This window comes from Eleutherodactylus coqui, chromosome 7, assembly GCF_035609145.1.
Source record: "Eleutherodactylus coqui strain aEleCoq1 chromosome 7, aEleCoq1.hap1, whole genome shotgun sequence".
Lineage (NCBI taxonomy): Eukaryota > Metazoa > Chordata > Amphibia > Anura > Eleutherodactylidae > Eleutherodactylus > Eleutherodactylus coqui.
This window is the reverse complement of record NC_089843.1, coordinates 37,220,020-37,234,934: the sequence shown is the minus strand read 5'-3', so window position 1 is coordinate 37,234,934 and position 14,915 is coordinate 37,220,020. Positions and strand designations below refer to the sequence as shown.

Genomic DNA, 14,915 nt, shown 5'->3' with positions numbered 1-14,915 from the left:
ATGAGGACTTGTCTTTGCAGGATGACTTGTAGTTTAGATTGGTACTATTTTGATGTATATATGACTTTTTGATTACTTTTTATTCCTGTTTTAGGGCGAGCACCCACTGGCGTTTTTTTACCTGCGTTTTGCGTTTTTCCTGCACAGGCATAGAGATAACATGTGTTCCTGTCCACTGGCGTTTTTTTTGCGTTGCGTTTGCGTTTTTAACATAGGAACTGTCAGTTGCATATGTGTCCCTATTTTTCTCCTAATGCACCCATGAATGTCAATGGAAATTAACGCAAAACGCCACAAAAACGCCGCGAAAAACGCCGCGAAAAACGCGTGGAAAAAAACGCGAGAAACGCGGCGAAAACGCTGCGTTTTTTCCCCGCGGAGAACGCAAACGCCAGTGGGTGCTCGCCCTTAGGGCGAGCACCCACTGGCGTTTTTTTACCTGCGTTTTGCGTTTTGCGTTTTTCCTGCACAGGCATAGAGATAACATGTGTTCCTGTCCACTGGCGTTTTTTTTGCGTTGCGTTTGCGTTTTTAACATAGGAACTGTCAGTTGCATATGTGTCCCTATTTTTCTTCTAATGCACCCATGAAAGTCAATGGAAATTAATGGAAAAGCCGCGAAAACGCCGCGAAAAACGCGCGGAAAAATTGCGGGAAACACTGCGAAAACGCGGAAAACGCAAACGCCAGTGGGTGCTCGCCCTTAGGGAAGCAAGGGGAACAGAAACCTGTTATTTTTGCATTTTCTTTTTTGTTTTTAATGGAATTTACTGTGCTGGATAAATAATGTAATCATTTATCGTGCGGGTTGTTACGGATATGGCGATACCAATTACAAGTAGGTATTGTTGTTCTTTTTGTTTTTCAATCTTTAACCCTTTGCAATCCAATTTTGGATTCTTTGTTTCCTAGGGGGCTTTCTCTTTCTGCCATTATACAATGGCGCCATCTGCTTGCTAGAGCCAGTACTGCGGTATGGGACATGCTGTAGAGGCCCCCGACAACAGAGTGGCCAGTAATCTAAAGTAAGAATACCCTGCCGGATGTCTTCCGACATTGGAGCTGTACAGCCTTCAATCAGAATGGATTGGAAAGGCTTAAAGCATAATGTAATAGGAAAGGTGTTTTTAAAACATTTTATTTTCTGCAAAAACATTTAGCTGCTGTGGTTAGCAATGACTGTGGCATCTGTGGGGTTGAATGGTGCAGCGGAATGATTAGATGAGCAAGTGCCCATCTAGGGGGAAAGACCCCTATATGTGACAATCAGAGAGCAAATGTGCTATCTGATTGATGTGAGGGGTGATAACATGAACAAAAATTCTTGTTACCCCTTCCCTGGAACAGGAGACAGACAGGAGAATCACAGATCTTCTCCGCTGCCTGCTTGTCCCCCCCTTCCCCCCTTGGTTCTGAACACAGACTGACATATGACAGCTTTAACTTCAGTATTCCCGCTTCCACTTCAATCGGCTGGAGCTCCGCTTCTATAGGTGCTAGGAACAAGCTTTTGGTGTTATTTTAAAATCAAGAATCTTGGCTGAAAAATGACATCAACAGAATGTTGAACATGTTGGTAGAACTGATGGAAGCGGAGCTGCAGCCGTTCAAAGTAGAATAAGCTCTGCTGTCCAAAACTGTAATGTCCTTTTCTTGCAGCATGAACAGAGCTCCTCCTGATCAGTAGGGGGGTAAGTTCCTCATCTGACCTGTTTCTAATTGGTTTAGAAGCTACTTTCATGCAATGTTCTTACCTCATCTAGAACATAGAATGATCTAAACTCATCTAGTACATCACAAATGTAACCAAGGTCTGAGCTCATTAGCATGTAGCACTGTCAACCCAATCAAGGGCAAAGCAGTGCCAGTTCATTCAGTACATAGCATTGTCCCTGACTAATGACAGTTACTACATAGCAATGTCTAGTACAACATGGTAGTGCCAGTGACTAATGTCATTTACTACACAGCCATGCCAATGACTAATGCCAGTTCCTACAAAGCCATGCCAGTGACTAATGTCAGTTACTACACAGCCATGCCAATGACTAATGCCAGTTCCTACAAAGCCATGCCAGTGACTAATGTCAGTTACTACACAGCTGTGCCACTGATTGTCAGTTATTACATAGCAGTACCAGTTGCAAATGCCAGTTACTACATAGTTGTACCAGTTATTAATGCCAGCTACTACATAGATCTGCCAGTGACTGATGCCAGTTACGGTACTACATACTAAAGCCAGTGACTAATTTCAGTTACTACACAGCTGTGCCAGTGACAAATGCCAGTATCTGCATAGCTGTACCGGTTATTAATGCCAGTTACCACATAGATCTGCAAATGACTAAATCCAGTTACTGCATAGCAATTTTAGTTATTACATAGCAGTGCCAGTGATATATAGCAGTTACTACATTGCTGTACCAGTTATTAATGCAAGTTACTACAAAGATGTGCTAGTACGTAATGCCAGTCACTACACAGCTTTGCCAGTGACACAGCTGTATCAGTTACTAATGCCACTTACTGCAAAGCAGTGCCAGTGACCAATGCCATTTACTACACAGCTGTGGCAGTAAATAATGCCAGTTACTACACAGCCATGCCAGTGACAAATGCCACTTACTACACAGCAATACCAGTGACAAATGCCAGTTACTACACAGCTGTACTAGTTACTAATGCCACTTACTACACAGCTGTGCCAGTGACTAAGTCATTTATTACAAATGATTAAGCTAGTACACACCACTGCCAGTGGAAACCATATCAAAATACCCTTCCATCTGGCATACATTCCTTTCACTGACCAAGCTAATGTACCACATGGCACTGCCAGAGAATACGATTTCTATCCTAGATGCCCATCTATGCCAGGGTACCGCCTGTGAGTAATTCTCTGTACCAATCAGTAGTGTCTGACTCTACCAGCTACTGAGCTTAACTAGTGATGAAGCCCAACTATGCCAGGGCACTGCCAGTGATCTTACACACAGCACTACCGGTGACTGTGCCAATTTAGTAAACAACAATCAGTGAGTATGATTATGTAGAACATGGCAGTGCCAGTAAGCCCATTTACACACATCACTACCACTGACTAAGCTCATTCAGACAGCTAATAGGCAGCCAATGACCAAGTACAGCCATCCCAGGGCATCTGCCCACTTACAGCACCTCTCTGCCAGTGAGAGTGCCCACCTCCAGCACCTCTCTGCCAGTGAGTATGCCCACCTCCAGCCCCTCTCTGCTAGTGAGTATGCCCACCTCCAGCGCCTCTCTGCCAGTGAGTTTGTCCACCTCCAGGCCCTCTCTGCTAGTAAGTATGCCCACCCCCACCCCCTCTCTGCCAGTGAGTGTGCCCATCTCCAGCTTTTCTCTGTCAGTGAGTGTGCCCACCTCCAGCCCCTCTTTGCCAGTGGGTGCACCCACCTCTAGCCCCTCTCTGCTAGTGGGTGTGTCCACCTCCAGCCCCTCTCTGCCAGTGAGGGTACCCACCTCCAACCCCTCTTGGCCAGTGAATGTGCCCACCTCCAGCCCCTCTGCTAGTGAGTGTGCCCACCTCCAGCCCCTCTCGGCCAGTGAGTATGCCCACCTCCAGCCCCTATCTGCCAGTCAGTGTGCCCTTCTCCAGCCCCTCTCTGCCAGTGCGTATGCTGACCTCCAGCCCTTCAGCCAGTGAGTGTGCTCACCTCCACCCCTTCTGCCAGTGAGTATGCCACCTCCAGCCCCTCTGCCAGTGAGTATGTCCATCTCCAGCCCCCCTCTGCCAGTAAGTATGCCACCACCATCCCCTCTGCCAGTTAGTATGCCCACCCTCAGCCCCTCTCTGCCAGCGAGTGTGCCACTACCAGCCCTTCTGCTAGTGAGTATGCCACCTCCAGCCAGCCCCCTGCCAGTGAGTATGTCCACCTCCAGCCCCTCTCTGCCAGTGAGTATGCCACCAACAGCCCTTCTGCTAGTGAGTATGCCACCACCAGCCCTCCTGCTAGTGAGTATGCCACCACCAGCCCTTCTGCTAGTGAGTAAGCTACCACCAGCCTCGCTGCCAGTGAGTATGCCCACCCCCAGATCCTCTGCCAGTGAGTCAGCTCCTCTGTGCTGCTGCAGCCTGGATGACATCATCGCTGTAGAGCTGCACTGCAGCAGCCGGCACTCACCTCTCTGTCCGGGCGCTTCTAGCGGGCATCTTCTCGGCTGCAGTCCGGGGTGCACATGGGGTGAGGAGCGGCTCTACTCGTCCTGCCCGGCCCGCCGCGGCTCACCTGCCGCCCCCTCCATCCTAGATGTGCCAGCTGGAGAGAGGAGGATGCAGCGCCGCTGCTGGCAGAGAGCTCACATCTCCCGGACCTGCCCCGCCGGGCAGCAGTCACTCATCGGGGCTGACTCTCCGCCCACGCCCTGCCCACCCGGCTGGCACTGCACTGGGTGCCACACTGTGCACATACAGATCTGCTCATGGAACTCTTTGGTTAACCCCTTAAAAACCAGACTATTTCATTCCAGAGCATCATAAGAGCGCATGCACATTTGCGCACGCATGAGTGCAGCATTTCTGCGGAGCGAACTATGCTTTTTTTGCGCGCGTATTGGCGCATTTACTGTACTTTTTCCGCACACAAGCCATGTGCAATTGCGCACGGCAAAAAAATGCACACCGATTGAAATGGCGCAAGTCTACGGCGATAAACTGGCGTGATGCGAGAGTGAGTAAAAAGGCGGAATTATGAAACCAATGGTTTTCAATGGTTTCCTTCACATTTGCCATGTCTTCACGGATGTGAGGTTGCAAGAAAAAATAATTGCGGCATGTTCTACTTTGCGATTTACGTTTTTTTTTTTTATCACCAATGCGATGCGTTAACATTAAAAAGTCCTATTGACTTTCGCGCTTAAAAATCACGGCAAAATCGCACGATCAAACCGCAAACGGCCGCGAGCCTTTTGCGAGAAAAATTTGCGCTGAAGCTCAAAAATTGTGGGAACAACGATGAGAATTTGGCCCGATTTTCTCACGGGGTATCGCGATCGCCAGTGTGAAACTACTATAAGGATTCCCCATGTATTTTCCTTCTGCACAATTGCGCAATGTTTCACGCATCTACCAGCGTGTTTTACACACATCTGCGCATTCCCATTGACTTCTATGGGGACTTTTGGTATACAAAATCTGGGCATATATTCTCTGTATTAGATGTGGAATATACATGTTATTAGGAGTAATCTGTACAAAAAGGAAAGATTTATTACATTTGTATTTTTTATTAGTTTTTTTTTATTATTTTATATTTCTGATAGAATAAAATGCAGGAATGGGTTCGCCATTTTGTTTTGGACATTTTGGTATGTACAGTAATTTGTATAACTTTGGATTACAGGGCGGATATGGCGACAGTTAAGGTGGGCGACGGCGGTGGGTTGTTTTTATAGCCCTTTTTTCATATATATTTTTATTTTATTCTGTAATTTTTTTACTTATTTTTGTAACTGTTTTCTTTTCAGTCCTCTGGGGGTCATTCACACTGCATTGTTTTTTTTTTAGTTCACACTTTTTTTCCTGTAGCTGGAGACATCCAAAGTGTGACAGTAGTCACTGTCAGAGCTGGTCAGGGGACTAAGACCCTGCAGTTCTGACATGCCACTGCTTAATGGGTTATAAATAGGGATGAGCCTCGCTCGAGTAATGTGCCTTAGCCGAGTATCTCCCCGCTCGTCCTGAAAGATTCGGGTGCCGGAGCGGGGCGGGGGGCTGCGGGGGAGAGCAGGGAGGAACGGAGGGGAGATCTCTCTCTCCCTCTCTCCCGCCGGCTCTCCCCTGCTCCCCGCCGCAACTCACCTGTCAGCTGCTGCGGCCCCAGAATCTTTAGGGACGAGCAGGGAGATACTCGAGCGAGTAGTGCCTTAGCGAGTATACTCGCTCATCCCTAGTTATAAATAGAGATGAGCGAGTATACTCGCTAAAGGCAATTGCTTCACTGGAATGATCCCTTAAAATGTAACTTTTATTTAATTAATTAAAATATGGTGCCCCTTCTCTAAACTGCCAGTATTTTCTTAGTGATATTTGGATCTGGTTGATTGATAAATCAAGTTGCCTGCACATCCATAGGGGCACATAACCAGCAATCCATATCCTTCTTTATGTTGTCTTGTCTTTCTCGTTATGTGTATGGGGCACCATATTTTAATTAATTAAATAAAAGTTAAATTTTAAGGGATCATTCCAGTGAATATATTCCATTTTCTTTATTGATCCTCCTGCCTCAGTGATTCGTCTAAAGGCAATTGCTTGAGCGAGCATTGCCTTTAGCAAGTATCTCCCCCCTCGAGACGGAAGTATCGGGTGCCGTCGCAGGGGAGCGGTGAGTAGCGGCAGTCAGCAGGAGGGAGCGGGGGGGAGAGAGGGAGAGAGAGATCTCCCCTCCGTTCCGCCCCGCTCTCCCCCGCAGCTCCCTGCCCGCTGCTGGCACCCGAACCTTCCGTCTCGAGCGGGGAGATACTCGCTAAAGGCAATGCTCACTCATCTCTAGTTATAAACTTTGCTACTGATGTGAAGCCGACATAATAAAGTGCAGTCCGTTCACTGGGTTATGTGCAGAAATCTGACGTCTCGCCAGTGGCGTTCAGAAGAAACTTTAATTAAAAGGTCCGTCTGATACCGGAGACCCCCGCTTCAGTAGGACCCCCTGAATTAGAATAATAAAGTGAATTGTACTTACCCTCCATAGTCGATGATGAACAATCACTGGGACCACAGCGGGCTGTAGCGCTGAATATAGTTCTCTTTGATATTTGAATACGGGTGGTCTTATTGAAGTGGGGGTCTCCAGTAATCAGACAACCCCTTCAATATTTGCATTTGTATTCTGATTTTTTTTATGAATATGTTGAGATCGTTGGGTCCTAAACACCAGATCGGTCCAGTCGTTTGGCTGTGAGTAAAGATATGTATATACCGTCATATATAAGGCGACATTCACTTCTGCGCTAGGAATTACGTTTTCCTGCTCCATTATGGGAGAAGAGAGCGGAATCCCCTGGATGAGTGGATCCGTTCCATAATGGGGTCTGTTCGCTTCCTGCATGCACAAGTTTTGTCATACAGATCTGTGCCGGAGGTTCTGAAGGGACTCTCAGACCCAGATGTGAATATAGCCTATACAGGGTTATTACAGATGATCCCCCCGATGTGACCCTCACCCCCCCCCCCCATAACCCCGTTTACTGACACTCAGATACAGAAATGTGACATCAATGGAAACAGAAACTCAAAAAAAATGTTTCCCCATCAGAGGTGATCAATGTGACCTCCGTTGTCACCCGACACACATGGAGCCTGCAGTCATGTTCCTGCCATCCATGTTGTAGCAGATCGCGGCTGACAGATGTGATGGATTCTGGGATGCCGCAGATCATGGTGGGCGGTAAGGGTGGCATGTAGACTCTAACACTCCACAGAGGAAACACAACAAGATGCAATGTCCGGGGAACATGGAGGAAGGAAGGAGTCCACTATCATCACCACCTGATGGCCAATCCATCTGTTTGGTAGTTGCTGCTCACTTCTGACCTCATTGTGATAATGGTGGTGGTGGTGGTGGGGTCGTCCTGTTGGAAGATGAAACCTGGGATTGCCTGTCCGGCTGCGACAGAGGCCATATGTGTAGCATCCAGGTACGAAATCCTCAGGATTGTTCCCTCATGGAAGAATAAGGAGGGCCGTACACTTTCCTATAGGTTATAACACATCACCTTGGGGGGCCGCACATACGCTCCACGTAGACAGATGTCCACCCCCACGCAGATTCTGTGTCTGCAAGATGGCAGGCGGCTTCATCACTAAACACTAAGGACTCCATGACACCATCGCTTTTCATCACAGACTGCAGTCTCTCGTAGAAAGACCGTCGCCGCACTTTGTTGTCCGGTTTCAGGGCCGGTAACTATTGCAATCGGCGGGGATAACATAAACGTCTGTGCAGAATCTTCCACACGGTCACGGCGGGACGTCCAATTCTCTGCTCCCTCTGAGGGTGGATTACTGAGGACTTCGTGAGCCTTGCACGGACGTGCTGCGCTGTTTCCACGCTTACCGGTGGACGGACAGATGATTTTCAAGGACACAGAACGCTCTCCTGTCTTCGCTGGCAGCCATTTTGTCTCATATCTCTCTACTGACGACTACGGCAGAATAAAACTTTTTGGGCCTCATTTACTATCTACCATAAGACGTCCTTGTTGCCCAGAGCAGCCAATCACAGCGCAGCTTTTTAACATATTCCTTCGCCCGCGAGCGCTGACCATGCACTTTGCCGTGCTGAATCCAGCAACCTGGGGATTACAACTTCAGGGCTCATTCACACGGGCTATTTTGGGGCCATGAAGCCGCGCCATTTTCACTGCGTGTGCACTTGGGTGCGTATGTGTGTTTTTTACTACCATATTGTCATCCGATTTTCAATGCACTCTCCAAAAAAACCCACAAAAAGACCCAAGTGATGTCAGTTTTGTCACAAATCACCAAAAACAGGGAGCGCAAAAAAATCCTGCAGTGAACACAGATGTTCATTTGTATTCACTAGAGATGAGCGAGCACGCTCGGATAAGTCAGTTACTCGAGCGAGCATTGCTCGTCTCGAGTAGCTGCATTCTCATCCGAGCAGGCTTGGGGGAGGCGGCGGGGGGTAGTGTGGGAGAGAGTGAGAGATATCTCTCACTCCCCACCGCCGCCCCCCCCCCCCCCCCCGAGCCTGCTCGGACGAGAATGCAGTTACTCGAATGCAGTTACTCGAATGCAGTTACTGCAGTTTTTTTAGTCACCCATAGACTTATGGGTGAATTTGGTCTGTGAATGTGGACAAAAGTAGGACATACTGCAAATTTTTTTTTTACATGCGACATTGCTCTGGTAATAAGCCTAATCAGATCCATATGGGTTCTTTTTCTTGCGGAATTCTGCATCTCTTTGCGTATTCCACGTGCATTTGTGCATCCCCTATAGACGTCTATGGTGACCTTTGGTGCGCAAATGTGCACAAAAGGAGAGCATGTTGCACATTTGTGTGCGCCTGAGCACTGATTTTTTACGGAATGAACTATGTTTTTTTGCGCACGTATCAACGTATTTTACTGTACTTTTTGCGCCCACAAGGCATGTTTATTTGCGTGTGGCAACCAAAGACTCAACGATTGAAATGGCTAATGAATTTCAGATGTAGTCTTTTACCAGCTGAACTATGGAGTGCTTCATGCATCTCCTTGCAGTTTGTGCATCCCCAATGACTTCTATGGGGACCTTTGGTGCACAAATATGCAGAAAATTAGAGCTTGGTCATTTTTTTGGGTGTGACCAAAATTAGCACGCAAAATAGGGAAATGTGAACGAACTCATTGAAATCAGGGGGTTCTATTCTCTGCGTATTATGTGCGCAGAATTTGTGCATTCAAATGTACCCATGTGACGGAGCCTTAAAGCAGCTATTATAACCTTCCACTCTGAAGGCGCCTGATACTATCCTTGGCCGTGGCTTTTCCAGGTCCTTCACCACTTGTCATTTCAGCTCTCACCTTTTTGACGATTTTATACCGTAAATATTTTTACATTCGTAAATATCTCTCGTTTTTTTCAGATCCACTTTCATTAAAGGAAGCCTGTAAGAAAGTGGCCACTGAACCGCTCCCAACCAGAAGCAAGATTACAAACCCTCTTTTTTGTAGAAGTGCAGCCATCCGGGAGTTAGGAGCGTTTACAGTTTCCCTGTTCTGTATGCAAATGAGCTGCAATCTGTCCAATGGGCGGACTGGAAACTCGTTTTGGTCCGGGCTATATTTCGATGGGTCGTCCTCAGCCCTCATGGCACCAACAGCTCCAATCATTAGGGGAAGGGCATGCTTTATGTATCAACCGCCTCAGGGGCGTAACTATAGGGGATGCAGGGGATGCGGTTGCACCTGGGCCCAGGAGCCTTAGGGGGCCCATAAGGCCTCTCTTCTCTATATAGGGAGCCCAGTACTATGAATAAAGCATTATAGTTGGGGGCCCTCTTACAGATTTTGCACCGGGGCCCAGAAGCTTCAAGTTCCGCCTCTGAACCGCCTCCTAGAGGAGCCCCCAACTGCTCCCTCGTACTCTTAATAAAAACAATGGCTACCTGCAAAGGAAACACAAACAGAATGCTGCAACACAATAAAACGTGACGATGCTTGGCGCCTCCCAGGACTCTCCCGCCACCTTACACAATCACAGCGGTAACATTGCTAACAGTGAGAAACATAACAGTGCAACTTTGTAAGGGATCAAATGTGGACCACTTGCAGTTCACCCCCATTAAGTTCTGTGAATCCTGGTGTTCACTCGAAAGTCTGACGCCAGTCCCCATCTAGATTTTCAATGAGGCGTGATGTACAGAGCGATTCAAAAGTCAGGGCCACCCAAAATATCTTCTTAATAGAGATGAGCGAGCACCAAAATGCTCGGGTGCTCGTTACTCGGGACGAAATTCCCGCGATGCTCGAGGGTTCGTTTCGAATAACGAACCCCATTGAAGTCAATGGGCGACCCGAGCATTTTTGTATTTCGCCGATGCTCGTTAAGGTTTCCATGTGTGAAAATCTGGGCAATTCAAGAAAGTGATGGGAACGACACAGCAACGGATAGGGCAGGCGAGGGGCTACATGTTGGGCTGCATCTCAAGTTCACAGGTCCCACTATTAAGCCACAATAGCGGCAAGAGTGCCCCCCCCCCCCCTCCCAACAATTTTTACTTCTGAAAAACCCTCATTAGCAATGCATACTGTTACGGCACTCTGCCCCCCGAGCGCCAGTTGGGGTGCCCTGATCTCCTGCACCCCACTGTCCCTGCCTACTTGCCTCGGCCCTGGCTAACCCCAGGCGGACAACTGGGCGGCAGTCCCTGCACTGGCTAGGGACCTGGCGACTACCTAGATGGAACTACTAACAGGGGACAGAGTGCCGACAGGAGAGGCAGGTGTAACAGACCAACAAAAACAGACAGAGTGAATCAAGGCTGGAGGTGAAGCTCACAGGCAAACGAAGGATACTGACAAGCAACTAGGACAGACTAGAATAGACCTGACTAGAGGCTAGCAGAACCAATAACTGGCAGTGAGTTCAGGTCACTGCCAGTCTTTTAACTAAAAGCCTCCGCCCCGGGGCGGAGAGTGGGAGGAGCCGACTCTCCCACTGTTGCATAAGACGAACGGAGGAGTGCGGGCGGCACCCTACGGGTGGACACGCCCATGCCGCCGCCCACCGGCCGTCCCAAGCTGCTGGGATAACCTCGACACAGGGCTCCAGGCTGCTGGAGCCGACGCCGGAGCGACGCGCGCCGACCGCGGGATCCCGTGCCGCGCTGTATGGTAACATTACCCCCCCTCTGACGGGGGACCTCCGGGCCCCCGGAAACTCGACCAGGCTTATCCAGGAGGCGGCTGCGAAAACGCTGTACCAACCCGAGAATGTGACCCACCTGGGCGGTCACCATGGGCTGATCCTCAGGTCCATGACTTCGGTAGTCTGTGGCTGCCCCATTTCCTTCAGGGCCAACCGTTGACATATCGTCATGTTTCAGGTCGTCTTCCGAGTCAATGTCCAACCATTCACCACTGTCTTTTGACCCATCCTCGCTACCAATGACGCTGCCTTCAAAATCTGAGGCATCTCCAACTTTAAAATCACTGTCATCTGAGCTATCATACTCCAAAAAACTCTTCCGGGCCCCCAAATATTGTAAGGTTCCTGTAGCCCGGCGAGAATCCAGGATCTCCTGGGCCTCGTATTCAACTTCATCACGGACCGGGGTGGGCGGCGGGGGACCGGAGGTGGGCATCACCGAAGGGACAACAGGTTTCGACACAGACTTATGGAACCCCCTGCGACCCCTCCTTTTGCGATTTCCAGAGGACCGGTACCCCTTCTGTCCCGCCCTGTACGGCTCAACCACCGACAGACTCTCCTCACAACGCAACTGCATACGAGACCCCACCCCTTTCTTCCGTCCCCCCTGCAGGGCATCGGTGGCGACATCAGCAGCACGGCAGGCGGACGGGGTGTGAAGGTAAGTGGGACCTCGGGGACTGAGTGCGGTCTCGACTGAGCAGGGAGGATGGGAAGCGCGATGGCTATGGCAGAACGGGCCCCACTGGGTTAGCTCCCCAGTGGCCCAATCGAATTGGGGGTTATGCAACGCCAGCCACGGCATCCCTAGTACCATGTCTACCGACATTTTCTCCATTACCAGGAATGATAGACCTTCCGAATGGCGACCCCCCACAGTGAGTTGTAACACTGGGGTCCTCCATCGTACCAAGCCCGAAGCCAGAGGAGTAGCATCAATGCTAGCAAAACGAATTGGCGTCTTCAGCGCCAAAAATTCCGCCCTCAGGGGCTCAACAAGACGCATGCTTACCAGGTTAGCGGCTGCTCCGGAATCAATAAATGCCTGCCCTAGGCGGGAGAAGTTCCGGAATCTAACCTGGCAGGGTATCAGAAGTCTAGGACGTACCTGTGGTCCTAGGCGACCCTCCCTGCAATCGCCTAGGACTGGGAGTCTTTCTGCCGATTCGGACTGTGGGCGCTGAGGCCTCAGGGGGCAGGTTATCACCCGATGTCCAGCTTTCCCGCAGTAGAGGCAGAGATGATGCAATAACCGAACTCGGCGCCGCTCCTTGGGGTCCAGCGGGTCCAGTTCCATAGGTTCGGGAACAGAGACTGGTACGGAAGAGGAAGGAACCGGACAAACGACCTCCCTGACTCTACTGGTCTGCCTGTCCTGCTTCCCAGCCCTGAGCCTCCTATCTGCCTTCACCGCTAGCTCCATGGCCTCCTTTAAGGACCCGGGAATGGGATGGGAGATCAACAGCTCTTTGACCGCGTCCGAGAGACCCTGCAGAAAAACGTCCTTCAGGGCACTCTCGTTCCATGCAGTGTCGCCCGCATAGCGTCTGAAACTGGAGCAATAATCCTCCACACAAAGCGACCCCTGATGCAGCGCCAGCAACCGTGAAACCGCCAACCCCACTCGGTCCGGCTCATCGAAGATGCCCCCGAGTTCCTGAAAAAAGGAGTCCACCGACTGCAGGGAGGGGGAACCCTCGGGAATAGAAAAGGCCCAAGTCTGGGCAGAGCCCCGCAGCAGGGACATTATAAGCCCGACCCTCTGGGCCTCTGAGCCCGAAGAACGGGGACGCATCCGAAAAAACAGGCGACACGCCTGTTGAAAAACAAAAAACTTGTTCCTCTCCCCAGAGAACACCTCGGGGAGAGGGCACTTGGGTTCGGGACTGGTAAAGGCGTTCTGCCCCTGCGACAACGCCCACTGCTCCTGGGCCACCATGCGAGCTGACAAATCCCGGATCACCGGCACCAGGTCTTGCAGCTGGTTTGCAAGGGCGCTGATCGCCGCCATGAAAAAAAAGGTATTTTAAGGGCCAGTTATTATGTTACGGCACTCTGCCCCCCGAGCGCCAGTTGGGGTGCCCTGATCTCCTGCACCCCACTGTCCCTGCCTACTTGCCTCGGCCCTGGCTAACCCCAGGCGGACAACTGGGCGGCAGTCCCTGCACTGGCTAGGGACCTGGCGACTACCTAGATGGAACTACTAACAGGGGACAGAGTGCCGACAGGAGAGGCAGGTGTAACAGACCAACAAAAACAGACAGAGTGAATCAAGGCTGGAGGTGAAGCTCACAGGCAAACGAAGGATACTGACAAGCAACTAGGACAGACTAGAATAGACCTGACTAGAGGCTAGCAGAACCAATAACTGGCAGTGAGTTCAGGTCACTGCCAGTCTTTTAACTAAAAGCCTCCGCCCCGGGGCGGAGAGTGGGAGGAGCCGACTCTCCCACTGTTGCATAAGACGAACGGAGGAGTGCGGGCGGCACCCTACGGGTGGACACGCCCATGCCGCCGCCCACCGGCCGTCCCAAGCTGCTGGGATAACCTCGACACAGGGCTCCAGGCTGCTGGAGCCGACGCCGGAGCGACGCGCGCCGACCGCGGGATCCCGTGCCGCGCTGTATGGTAACACATACCTTAGCTAAGCACCACACTACCTACAACAAAGCAGAATCACTGCCTGCATGACACTCTGCTGCCACTTCTCCTGGGTTACATGCTGCCCAACCCCCCTCCCCCCTGCACGACGCAGTGTCCACAGCGCACACCAAAGTGTCCCTGCGCAGCCTTCAGCTGCCCTCATGCCAAACCAACCTCATGTCTATTTATAGGCGCGTCTGCCATGAGGAGGAACCGCAGGCACACACTGCAGAGGGTTGGCACGGCTAGGCAGCGACCCTCTTTAAAAGGGGCCGGGCGATAGCCCACAATGCTGCACAGAAGCAATGAGAAATATAATCCTGTGCCACCGCCATCAGGAGCTGCACACGTGGGCATAGCAATGGGGAACCTATGTGCCACACACTATTCATTTTGTCAAGGTGTCTGCATGCCCCAGTCAGACCTGGCTTTTTAATTCATAGACACAGGCAGGAACAACTCCCTATTGTGAAGTCCCTGTGGACCCACAGCATGGGTGGGTGCCAGGAAGCCACCGGCGGTACATAAAAATATCCCATTGCATTGCCCAACACAGCTGAGGTAGTAATGTCGTGCTTAATGCAGGTGGGCTTCGGCCCACACTGCATGCCCCAGTCAGACTGGGGTTCTTTACAAGTGGACAGATGTAGGTTAAACTCCGTGTGCACCTACAGCATGGGTGGCTCCCTGGAACCCACCGGCGGTACATAAAAATATCCCATTGCATTGCCCAACACAGCTTAATGCAGGTGGGCTTCGGCCCACACTGCATGCCCCAGTCAGACTGGTAATATGTACCTTAACAGTAACCGCGTTGGTGGTAATGTGGTGGTGACTGCGGACCTAGTAGCGC

At 50.6% G+C, this 14,915-nt stretch overlaps 1 protein-coding gene across 1 annotated transcript in view; it reads right to left on the bottom strand.

Moving 5' to 3' along the window:
* LZTS3 (leucine zipper tumor suppressor family member 3) overlaps positions 1-4,245 on the bottom strand; it is a 112,149-nt gene extending 107,904 nt beyond the window's left edge. Inside the window, exon 1 of the mRNA XM_066574597.1 lies at positions 4,164-4,245. The gene's annotated coding sequence lies outside the window, so the exon portion shown is untranslated. The remainder of the gene's footprint in view (positions 1-4,163) is intronic.
* Positions 4,246-14,915: the final 10,670 nt, after the last annotated feature.